Here is a 13223-nt window from a genome sequence, read left to right on the forward strand (position 1 = left end):
GACCAAATGATGTTTTTTTACGATGGATCACTCGGTCGATTTTATCAGACACGTCGTTATTTTTGACGCAATAAATTACACCTCAAAAACGAAGTCAAAATGGTAACACGGTGCATACGCCGCACGCTACAGTGTAGGTAACACCTGGGACTTAAGCGAAAGAGCCTGATTTAAAAGAAAAAAGTAAAAGGAATTTAATTCTATTTGGCAGCCTGCAGTTACTGCAAAAACTGTGAGACTACGCCATCCGATTTTGCGTTTAGATATCCCATGTAATTTTGTGAAGAACCATCCGGCAATCACCAGGAAAATACTGAAAGATGTCTCAGCGGAAGAGCTTCTATGGAGACCTGCACAATGTTAAAGGGACACTAAAGAGAAAAACGATTTTACGCCTGTTAGTAAATTACAATTGCACAGTACCTCCACTGTTATCGCGATAAGACGCTTGGTAAGCGAGAAAATGCGCGAAAAGAAAAGGCGGGTGGAGGCGCAATCTTAAAATTCCTGCACCAGGCGCGGTGATGTCACAGATTTTGACGGCGTCTACTAGGTTACACGTAGCTCCAAATCGGTAAAAATGAGGTACATCGACCTCTGAGGGGGCCATAGACTTAATATACCAAGTTTCAGAAAATTTCGTTGAGCCAATGTCGCCAAAATACGAAAAATACTTTAAAATTCGTGACGTCACGCGCGGAGGTTTCGGCGCAATACTTAAAAGTGGAACTTTGACCTTGACTTTCTCCTCTATTAAAAAAACATATGATGGTGTAATTAACGACAGTAGAGTTCTCAGCTACAATTTATCAATCTAAACCGATTCGTTGTTTCACTTTAGGTTCAATTTAAGGGAACAAACCTATTTTCTGAAGACAAATGCGGCTTACGAGAAGCAGCACACGCATGCAGGCTGCAGCGCCGTCTAGTTGCCGCATGACATGCAATTTACGCTTGGTTAGAGAGCTCTCCCTTAGTTTCTTTTTCTGATTTCGCTTTTCATTTATTTATTTTTTATTTTTTTATTTTATTCTTCGTGTGGGCTTCGTGATTTCGTGAACATTTCAAGCATCGTTGTGTAGCACTATGCACATGAAAGCGAATAAATAACACGCAGCAGCGCACGTACGCCGCCTTTCCACCCACAGTGCCCAAGATGAGCCACCGTTTTTGTTCTTTGCATCCTACCGCAGTTATTCGGACAGGAATGATGTAGTGGTATTATTATCTTCATTGTCTTCCTCACCTCCCTTCGTCTGCTGTCTGAATATGTCGTTTCGGGTGCGTTACCAACAACATCGGCAGAGAGCGGTGCGTGATAGCAGGAGGATGCAATAGAGAGAGAAAAAAAAGATTTAGATTATAGCGGCTAATAATTCGCGGCTTGGAGCTGTAGGCTTCTGTTTAACATTTCTTTCCTTTTATAACGTCACGTACGTGCGAAAGTGCGAAGGTTTGCTTTGATGACCGCAGGAATTTGAAAACACATTGGCCGAACAAATCCCTTTATTGTCAAACAATAGGTTTGAAGTTTTGACTAGCAATATATTCACAATATAAAAGAATGAGCCACGCTGTGAAATGTGTATACGACGTTCTTAATTGGTTTGGTAAAAGTAACAAAACCTCAGCTGCTTCATTTGTTCGCTGCTTACAGAAATACAAATAAAACGCACACTGCAACTGCTCCACTGATAGAGCCGCTTCATTTGAGAAACATGGTTTGAGGTGATTTACTCTTAGTAACAAGGGCTGAACGAAGGCCGATGGGAAAGCCAAGAGAGCCGTTATTTTTGTAAAGCACACGATGAAAGCAAATGTGGTCGAAGAAGGTGATGCTGCTTCAAAGCCTCTCTGGCGCTGTATCGTAGTCGATCGGTTTTTAATCTCAGTAGCAAGTGCATACGATGTTGTAAGGTCCGTTGCAATAGCCTCCTCGGTGCCCGCGCTGATCTCGGCATTCCTGGAGACATGACAGTGCCGACTTTGGGCAGCCGAACCCTGCAAGAATGCATGTTATGTTCACGACAAGTGGTGGACAGTGTAAAGTACGGCTATCAAATCGGCGTTTATTTTCTGCAAAACTAAGTCACTTTGGATTCATTCAATCAGTATAACGGTATATTTAACTCGATGAACAATGTATGCTTCATTTTTTTAAGGGACAGGTGAAACAGAAAAAAAGAGACTCCATAGTTTAAACTGTGTGATAAAGCTGTAAGAATGATTTCACCCTTCAGAATGTTCGCTTCATCTGATAATAATAATATCTGAGGTTTAACGTCCCAAAACCACGATATGATTATAAAGTCGCCGTAGTGGAGGGCTCCGGAAATTTCGACCTCCTGAGGTTCATTAACGTGCACCTAAGTCTAAGTACAAGGGCCTCGAACATTTTCGCCTCCATCGAAAATGCAGCCGCCGCGGCCGGGATTCGATCCAGCGACCTTCGGGTCAGCAGTCGAGCGCCATAACCACTAGACCACCGTGGCGGGGCCTTTTCATCTGACGGCTACCTGCTTTGAGCAGTTTTTCTTGGCGCTGGAAGTCGTTTTTCGCTTCCTTTACCGAGCAGCATTAATAAAACCTTCAATAATAGTTTTCGTGTCACTATATGCAAACATACTCACCAATGTCAAAAAATGTTGGGTCGTACGCTACGACCATATCCACCAATGCGGCACAGGCGACCAGAACAAGAACGAACGCAAGCAGCTTTGATTTCATTCTGAAATAAAAGGGAAAAAATACTATGTGATTTTATATATGCATTTTCTACGGAACCTTTAGGATACAATTTTGCACCATCAATTTTATTAGGCTCGAGAATTACTTTGCTTCTTGCTTTAAGCAAGTCAATTAAGATCGGATTGTATGCACGCACAAGGAGACCCCACCTGTCGTAATGCTCCGTACCCAAACGGTACAACACTCCCAGTCTGGTTCATTCTGATCAGATTCGTCATTCGTCGTTGACCAAAGCTCGCTGTCGGTATTAACCAGTAGTAGAGATGATGTTTATTGATAGCTTGAGTAACAGGAGGCCCAAGAGCAGGTATCGCAAGAACTACGACACAGTTGCGATTCACAGCAAGAAAATGAGGACAGTTTTTTTTATTTAAAATCACACCACACAAGGTGATCGTTGTTTATGATAGCTGAGAATAAATTCACGATGTATCGTTGCGTAATGCCATCCCCTCGGATAATTTTCGGAAAGACCAGCTAAATTACTTTAGAAATGGCGTATTTCGGCTGCGCAACGACGCTTTCGTATAAATACTTGTCCAAATCGGTGCTATAACAGTCGCTAGCGGTTCCTCACTGTTGCTACAGCAAGCATGTCCCCGATGCGCTATCGTTATGACAAAGGCACATCTCAGTATTTTATGGCCCGCTCGTGCGCCCCCTGTCAACTATAACACGGTCCCTTGAATGGATGCGAAGTTATAATACGAAAGACCGCAGGTTACTAAAACAACCTCCTTGATGTCACGAGAACCAGAAAGCTGTAGGATTGAACAACTTAAACCTAATCAAATACTAAAGAATCATGCTAGTACCTCATTTTTGCTGTGAGAAATGTGCAGATATTCCACTGAGGGTTAAAAATCATCGGGTGGACGAAACCACGATTGGATAATGATTACGAGCCGAAGCCACAATAGGCACGCCGTACTGGGGAGCACCGGATTAATTTTGACCCCCTGGTGTTCTTCAGCGTGCACATAAGTCTAAGTACACCGGTGTTTTTTGGATTTAGCTCCGATCGAAATGCGACCGCGATGGCTGGGAGTGGAACCCGCGTCTCTGAGCTTAGCAGCGCAAGACTTTACTTCCATGTCAATAGGGTGTTGCATTTCACGTTACCGCCATAGGTATAGTGTACTTCTTACACAAAATACTTGTAAGCATCTGGTTCTGTGTGATAACGCGAAGTTTAAAACATTCATCCGCAGATTTATATACTTGAAGAAAAAAAAAACAAAGCAACCATAAAAACTGGCAAACAGAGTAATTATACCACATGCTCTATATGGACGCCAATTGATGCGCGCTCGTTTACAAGCTACAGGGCTAATTGCCACAAAAGTAATAATAATAACCCTGACAATAAGTAAAATGCTCCTCCACATGCATTTGTTTTCATGCAACAGAAAGCCATAGAGCTTTCTCAGTTGGCGTTGCGTTGCACAAAAACTCAACAAAAAACAAAAACACGTCAGTGTCAAGGCATTCATAAACTGCGTGAAGTGTCGTTGTACGCCTGAATATACATGTGCACAGAGCTCTTCGGAGCATATCAGAACCTCTAGACACGAACTTTCACAATTTTGATATAAATGAATAAGATAGTTTTGCGCAGTATCACATCGAGTCACCTAAACAGCAAACCAGTGCAGTACTGCGCAAAATACAATAACAGCGATAGAAAAAGAAGTTGGAAGGAGTGAAGAGCGTGTTACGCTTTATCCAATCTCTCTTTCAGAGTTTTTTTACTGTATTTTGCACAGTACTTTGCTTGTTCAGTCCAAATAAGCTAGAACGCCACAGACTACCTCTGGGTCTAAGTAACGCGAGAAATCTTTTTTCTTACAGTGCCAAAGACCCAAAGTTGTATATGTGCGATTACTCACTTAAAGCTTGAGGGCACTTCTCACGCGGCGGGGGTTTCCACACTTGTCTGCCGCTCCGGACGACTGAGCTCCAATGAGTGGATCGGTGATGCCACGCGGCTGGTCTTAAGCCACCACAGCTCAGCCTTCCCCCAATCGCACCCACCTCTCGGTCCGGGAGGGCAACATTCGGGGAAGTCCGGTTGGGCCGCAGCAGCCGCTTTTACTGTAGTTATGCCAGTGTTGACGACGGTGGTGGTACGAAACTGGGCACGGCCGTGTGTCCGCTGTGATCAATGGTCGGCCCTCTCTTCGGGGAGGGCTGTGCCCTCTCTTCGTTCATGCACCTACGCTGGTCGCACGGTCTGACGACCGCACCGACAAATTCTTGGACGTCGGGTCTCCCGGTTTCCGCCGGAGGCGGACATTCTTGCCAGTAGCAAGGCCAGAGTGCGTTAAGGCGACCTGTGACGACCGTCTTTTGTTTGCGTTTATTGCAACCTTTTCGGCTCACACATCGGGTTCAACAGAAAATGGGGTTCCGCGCGCGGGCACGCGCGAAATGCACAAAGTGCGCAAACTGCGCGGCCAAGTGGCAGGAAACGGTGATAGCGAGCGGCTCCGCTTCTGTGTATGTTCCTGTACGCGCCTAGGGCGGCATATCCGGACGGGAACTCACGTAGTTTTCCCGCAGCTTCACTTCCGTGAGATTGTTATTTATTTTTTGTTCCGTCACGGAAGATAACAGCTTTCTAAGGTTGCACCTGTGTTTTGATGCCTCAGGATGTGACGTAAGAAAACGTTGACGCATGATTGACTTGCATCGTTTTCATTCTGAAAAATTACCGCAGTTTTTTTTTTCACTTTTTTTAACATGCGAGAGGGATAATCTCATTCGTGTCGCATGTGTACGACGTCATCACTCAGATAAAAGCGATGGTGCGTCCCTAGCATGTCAGGAAGCTGAAGAATGTGGAGCAGGATTCACCACATCTTTCGTTCGTATGTAACTTTTAATTATAAAACATTCATTAGTGACAATGTTTTCATTGTGACGATTCGTCTGCGCCTATTTTTAAATGCCGTTTCCTAAACGTGAAACGCTTTCCGAATACGTGGCCTCGGCCTATTCACAGAGGTGCAAGCCGAGCAACGCAAACGTTAGCAAGCCTTGCCTGCAAATTGCACTGTGAAGCGCTGTGGTGCGCATTCGACACCCAAGGGAACATCAAATATTGATTTTCACTTAGCTTTACATGATATTTACTGCTTTTATTAAACGATACATAACATGATGTTTGCCAGTCGCATCTCGTACAAAAATCAACCCCAACAAAGCAGCGGATGTCACGTATAGTTAACGTACATGTGGCCGGACGCAGCAATCAGTGAGGCACGAGATATCTCAACTTCTCTCATGATGCTGATAAGGCTCTGTTCATGATGTGAATTCTACCGTATATCTTGGGGTATAATTTGCATTATTTATTGCGATAGCATCAACGTATACGCTGCGGTAAAAACCGTGGTGTATGAGCTATAGGAAGTAAAATGTGAGCGAAGAATTTGAGCTCATAATGTGAGCTCAAGTTCAGTGAGCTAAGAAAATTTTCACATAAATGCATATAACTTCCAACGAAGAGGTGCGCGAGCTCTATCTACGAAAGGAAAACAAAAGTGTTATTGCTTAAGATGGCACAAAGGCGTCAACAGTTGAACATAGCCGTGCAATTTGTGCTTTGTCCCGCAAGGTTCGCAGAACACGGTCTCTCCCGTGTTCTGCAGGGTGAGTCAAGTGTCCACTGTCGAATCAACACACCATATGCAGCTTTTCTGGACACCAGCGGCCTAGTTCGCGTGAACGACACCACGTGGCGTATCGACCTTAAAGAATTCAAAAGTCCCGCCATGACGTATGCAGTGACGCGGCACTAAATAAAAGAGAATCAAAAGAAACAGTACACACGCCCCGAGACTGTCGCTTCACCTCGGTGCGCAGAAAAGAGCGCTGTTTGTCGGCGTTATCTCGACGGCGACGACTGGCAATGAATTGGCAGTTTTTCTAGACGTGCCGTGCCAAATGTCTGGCCGTTATAGACGCGCCCACGATGTATCAAGAGAATCGCGTTTTTTTATTTGTTTGTTTGCTTAGTTTCTTGCGCTGCCGTACCGGTGAGCTTTTGGAGCAGCATGCTGCTTTTCGAGTTTCTTTTTGAGCTAGCGGGAAGCATTATGTTTGGGTACGAACAGGATATTGTGGTTGCATAATAACCGAATTTCCTTTGGTGTACCACTTAGGTGCTGCTCGTTTGCTCGTTGCGTTACCTCAAATTAAAACTGGATAAGTTTGAGAACGCTAGGAATGAGAGTAAAAAAAAGGAAGTTAAAGATAGTTTTTATTTGTTTTCATTTATTTCTTATTGAAATGTGACTGCCACCGCAAGCTTGGCGCCGTCTAAGCGGGTGTGCAAAAATGATACAGTCATTGAAAGATGACCTTGTACACCGGAAAATGTGAACTTGGTTAGTTTTTTTTTTTGTTAGGAATGAACGTATGGTAGAACATATACGACTGACGTGTTGTGTAATAATCTCTAGATCTGCTGTCTATCCCGCTAAAAAAGGCACTTATCTATCCTAATTGCATTTCTTCTTTTTTCTTTCTTTTTTTTTCCTTTTTTTTTTCTCACGGTCGACTGACTCATATGCTCGAGGTGATTGTCTTGAATCCTGTTGGCGCATATACACCAATAGGTTACTCTAATGGGCTGGAAGTTCTCCTGAAGCTCTCCTATCATGTTCTGTAGGCGCAGTCTCTTTCAACTTTGCACTACAGCCAGCACAAATTCGATCATGAATCACCTACTGGCTCAATCGTCCACTTCGATCAGCACAAAGAATTTCTGAAGAGCGAATTTTGGCGTTTTTGCGCTGACAACAACGATTGTTAATGCAACATAATATAGTAACTGTTCCTACAATCTCTCAAACCACTTCTTTATTCTGTATCACTCGTGATGTAGAGTACAAAATGCAATTGACTTGCTCAACAACGGGTCACAAGAAACACCAGAGAAAAGCGAACCCTTTAATTCCCCCTTCTTTCGTTCACCCAGCATATGAAAATTTCTTCTATTGTGAGTGGAGCTCCTTCTGTTGCCACGAAGATGTGCAGGCGTTCCAAAGGAAATCTTAAGCCTTTCTTTCCAGGAGGTTCCCTTAAGAGAACGATGGTGTTTATGCGCACAGGAATTTTGATTAGTAGTTTTTCACTCGTAGCAATGACTGAAAAATACCAGTCTTCAGCCAAATAAAGCCTAGCGAAATCTGCTTTTTCCCTTAATATATACTGCTTTTCAAGCAGTAGTCTTCTTCCTCTGAAAGCCCAACGGAAAATGACCCATGTCGAATAGAATGATTACAGCTCCGCTCGAGGGTCTTCAAAACCGGAGCTTTTTTTTGTACATCATGATGCAAAATATCAGCCGCGTATTGAATCCTGGAATCTTCTGGCTTGATAGGAATGTCAAAGCTGCGAAGACATTCCTGGCTGGGATTCTTTTTTGGCTCAAACGTGTAGGCCCACCTTGAAAGTACCTTCCACTGTATCGGGTAGTTTTGTCTCTATTGCAGATAAGGAAATCATAGTAAAATAGATAGTAAGAAATATATAATTCAATATTAAATTTTACTGCAACATAAAAGTTGCAATAGAAATACGCGCGAAAGCGACTAAGAAAAATTAATAATATTTCAGAAGACACGATAACTGGCATGTAGCCTCGACTTTAATAATAGGGATATCTGCACACAGGTGGAAAGTCTGGTTAATGCGCATCGATAGCACAGTGCTATCATAGATGCACGCGTTTTAGAAAACACCCTCTAGACATGGTATTCCCTCTCAGCTTTCTCTGAGTGCAAATAGGTCAAAGAATTTAATTCCTGTCAATTTGATAACATGTTATTTTTTTCTTAGATTAGGCCCTAAATCTGCCCTAAATGGTGGCTCTGCGCTGTACAGCACACTCGTGTGCTTTACAGCGCAGAGCCACCATTGAGGGCAGATTTTGTAGTGACGCGGAAATTACCTCCTTGATAGTGAGAAAGTTCAAATATGTATACACAGTAACCTTCTCAATATTTACTTATGGACAAATATTTGGGATCGTGGAACATGAGGTGAGCATGAGTGAGGTCACGCATTTTTAGAGTAAATACTTACTCTATCACTATATATATTCGCGATGTGCTTTCTTAAAGGGTCTGACAACCGACCGAAATGTGTCACAAGACCCTGGCTGTGAATTACAGTGACATAAACGAGCTTTTTTTATTCACCATATGATTAGGATTTGTATTGTTGAACTGCGCTTTGAAAGTCACAACGGCATGTCGCGTTGCCTGACGGGCAAGCCTTCATAGTGCACGAATGAGATGTGCAGAATGCTGTACGCAGTCCGCTGCTATTTACTAAAGAAAAAAATGCGTTTAAAATTAATCCGCACGTTATTAGGCATTCTCGATTTCTTCTGTGCTTATAAAAGAGTAAAAGGAGTTGACGTTGAGAGGTGGCGTTGCCTTCGCGACTACTAGTGAACGCATGTCGAGCAACGGCGCATGCGCGCGGCGCTTTCTACATTGATTGAACTTCCAGGTAGCACACATCAAAAACCGGAAAAAGGCATTCCGTACCGCTGGGGCTGTGGCATGGGCTTCGCAAGACACTGACCTACGTAGGCGGTGTCACGGCTGAAACGTTAGTAAAGGCATCTTTTCTTTTTTTTAGTGAGTGCTACCCACAAGGCATTCTCTACACACACACACACACGCACACACATTATATATATATATATATATATATATATATATATATATATATATATATATATATATATATATATATGTGTGTGTAGTGCATTCGACACGTTAGTCATAAGCCTGAGGCGAACAAGCAAGACGAGCTTGATCTGTTCATTAGTTTGATGAACCGTAATTAGGCTTGGCTCGGGAACACAGTGCGGAGGGCAATCTAGTGAGCGTCGAATACTTGCCTCATTGAATCGGTAAGCAGAACTGTAAAGCGAAAAGCGCTAGTTAGTTTTGAAGTCTTCTTCCTCGCTGTTTTCATTCACTCTGTTGTACATTGCTGCTATCATGGGTACCTCTCAAGGGAAAGTCATCAGTAAAGACAACATGCACGTGTCCATGCCTGGACTTCCCTCTTATTTACTCTTTCAGCGGCGTGAAGTGGCGTTGTGGCATGAAGGGCAGTGTGTAATCGGCTAATATTCCCTATGAAATTACCTATGCTTTTCAGGAAAGCAGCGTACACTAAAGAACGTGTTGAAAGGGTGTCGTTTCGCCTCACAAAAACAGTCCTGATATCGTGCATGCCTCTCGATTGCATTATCGCCGCGCGCCCGGCACTTCCAGGTCACAGATGGCATGCACGTTATCAGCGTGAGACAGCATTTTTCATAGGAAAGTGGCAAGTGCCGAGAATTCAAGAAAGGAAACGCAAGCCAGCAGCAAAGCAGCCGGTTGAAGATCTCTCGTCGTTGCTATTGCAACGGCGCGCGCGGGCGCGCTCGCTTCCGAGTCTACTTGCCTACCGTTTCGCCGTCTGTTCCGTGCACACCGGTCCCCGCCGCCGGCCCGCGCCAGTCAGCAAGGGGGGGGGGGGTTGGGTAAAGGGAGGGGGCACTTGCTGAGGGCTTGACAGTTTGAGAGAAACACCTATTCTCATTATTCTTGTCGGTAAAACACCGCCTCCGTCAAACTTTTGGGAGCGGAGGCGGGCCCTACAGGCATACCCCCTAGCTACGGGCATGTCCTCTGGACTCCTAGGTGGCCCCGGTCGGTCTACGAAACTTCTTCCGAAGTACCACGGCCCGTACCGTGTGCTCTAGCAAGCCTCGTACTTCATATACGACGTCAAGTCGCTTGAGACTTATTGTAATCAAACAATGTCGAGGCATGAGATTGCATATGAACCTGCTAAAGCCTCACTGTCACTGTGCAGCTGTCCGTAATTAGCCAGGATGGCTCTTTTTCGGACGGGAAGTAAATGTAATGCAAATCAGCAGCACTACTTGAAGAAGCAGAGAACGCTGCTCCCGTAGAAAAAAGGCGACGATTCAACAATACAAGCTTTGCGTTGGTTCTACTATTACTGGTTACGTTTCTGCGTCGTCTCTAATAGTAGAGTACTTCTTTAAAACGCTTCATTATATTACAAATGGCTGCCCTTATGCTTCCTTTGGTTTCGTTTTGTATTGCCTTCTTATGGTTGAGGTTAACTAAAATGTGGGTTCTTTTTCTTCGTTATTAGGTAATGGGTTGCGTGGTAATAAAAAATAAAACATTTGAAGTTTACTTGCTCCATTTCCAAAAGCGAAACCGAAACTGCAGCAAATATCTTGGGTGCAATGCTCCAGCGAAATAACAAGCAACTAAATCTTCAGCAGCGTTGTACTAGTAATAATAATTGCTGGAGTTCTACGTGCCCAAACCATAATATGTTTATGAGGCGTGCCGTAGAGGAGGGCTGCGGAAATTTCGACCACTTCAGGTTCGTAACGTGCATCTAAAACCAAGTACACGAGCCTCTAGCATTTTCGCCTTGTTCAAAAATGCTGGAGCCGCCGTCAAACCTGTGCCCTTTGGGTAAGCAGCCGAGCACCGTAACCGCTGTACCACCGCGGCAAACATAAGCAATTCTGAGAGAGACAAAAAAAAAAAGAAAAAAATCGCATTGGGATTCGAACCAATGCCCCAGCGCTTGCGCGCAAACAGCCGGCACGGATGATCAACCCATTCAGCCACAGCGCGCGGCGGCTAGCCCGTGATACGATAGCTATTATAAAGATACTATGGTCAAACTCTCCTTGCAACGCTCCTTGCAAGTGTCCCCACCTTCCAAAGAGCAGAAACAGAACGCAAAAGTGAAAACAGCTGCTTTCTGTTTGCAAAAATGCGCTGTAGACCATAATTCGATGTTTCACAGCGCAAGGAACGAGGACGACATTGGAAAACACACACAGCGCTGAACTTACAACTGACTATATTTTCAAACTTACAGCAATATATATGCGCTCTTCACCAGGAAAGAAAAAAGAATAGAGCAAATGAAGCATACAAAAAATTCCAGAAAATATCGTAGAAGCCCAAACAATTTTGAAACGTGATAAAAAGTGCACGACTGCAGCTTCGCTTGCTCTTTCGAGCAACGAAAGTGAATTTCTCGTGATCGTAAAATATATGTGATATCGATGATGGGTTGTTGTTTCCTGCGACTACAATTTTTTATACACCAGGCCTGCAATTGTCGCGTGACCAAAATCACGTAACATCGCACATCTACTTATGTGACTACAATCACGTAACAACTAGCCACGTGACTAAAAATCACGTAAAATCAAGTATTTAGTCTCGCCACTAAAATCCCGTAACGTCACGTAACTATTGACGTGACGTGTTGGCGCCAAAAACATCGGAACAACCGGGTGCGCGGGGCAACCTCAGCGTCTGCACTGGACTCTGATAAAGATGTACTTTCTCTCTCACGTGACTAAAATCCCATCACGTAACTACTAGTGACGCGATATTTCCCCTTCAGAACCACGCAACAAGTGCGTAGTCTGGGGAACCGACCGAAACCTGAGAAGAATAGATTATCCAAGCCTAGCCATATCCTATAATACTATACTAGCAAAAACCTTGCACCTCTAGTAATAGCTTGGTATTACTAGCAAAACCTTAGAAGAAGCAAGGTCGAACGCTAGCTCCGCTTTCGGTTCCAGCCTTGCGCAACCTGCTGCGCACATTTTCATTTACAGATGTTTAAAACGGCATCTTATTGAGGTACGTTGAGGTGGGCTGCGAGTGCGTGCGAAAAGCTGCTGAATTACAGGATTTTCGTTTTGTAACTGGGAGCACCAGTCCCTGGACTTCCCGAAAGCTTTGATCCACACACGTCATATCACACGGACGTATCCGATGCAGCGCACAGTGCTTTGTGATGTTAAAGGAGAAGGCATGCTGGTTTTTTTTTCTGTTCACGTAGGGCGATAGATATGATAAGAGATGAATAAAAATCCCAGTTTCACCGCAGGGACGATGAAATGAGTGCGATAGCAACAAATTAAGTAAAGCTGGCAGCTATCTCTTCTAGATCCAGTCTCGCGTAACTCTACAAAATGGTGCTGTAAGAGAACACAGCCACTCCAGGTAGGAAAGGGGATTTCGCACAGTCTCTGAGTTGAGAGCGCAGCATGTAGAAGGGTATATGAGCCGTCCGCTGATGCTTGTCGAGACAGCAATTTTGATTTCATTAAAGTTAAGGCGAAATCATTGCACTGCTGTTTGAAAAAGAACAAATATTTTTTCCTATTCTTTGATTGGCTTAATTATCTGTTGGTCTCATTAGTAGTGCCTAACAAAAAAAAGAACCCCTCGAAAAATTCCACTTCGTTCGTTAAGATTACGACAGACACTTGCGTTAGCCATAAAGTAAAAAGCAACTGCAAAAACGTCTAACTTTGTCATTTAATTACTATGCCTCGCTTGTCTAAGCTTAGTTCGCTTCCTTTACGTTGCTGATTT

General features: G+C 44.0%; 1 long non-coding RNA gene across 1 annotated transcript; it reads right to left on the reverse strand.

Moving 5' to 3' along the window:
- Positions 1-1500: 1500 nt before the first annotated feature.
- Positions 1501-4955, reverse strand: LOC119405961 (uncharacterized). The gene is made up of 3 exons (XR_005186482.2): positions 4638-4955; positions 2631-2728; positions 1501-2001 (listed from the first exon to the last, which is right to left on the reverse strand). It is a non-coding gene; the product is annotated as an uncharacterized LOC119405961 (long non-coding RNA).
- Positions 4956-13223: the final 8268 nt, after the last annotated feature.

The sequence above is a fragment of the Rhipicephalus sanguineus genome, chromosome 1 (assembly GCF_013339695.2).
Source record: "Rhipicephalus sanguineus isolate Rsan-2018 chromosome 1, BIME_Rsan_1.4, whole genome shotgun sequence".
NCBI classification, from domain to species: Eukaryota; Metazoa; Arthropoda; class Arachnida; order Ixodida; family Ixodidae; genus Rhipicephalus; species Rhipicephalus sanguineus.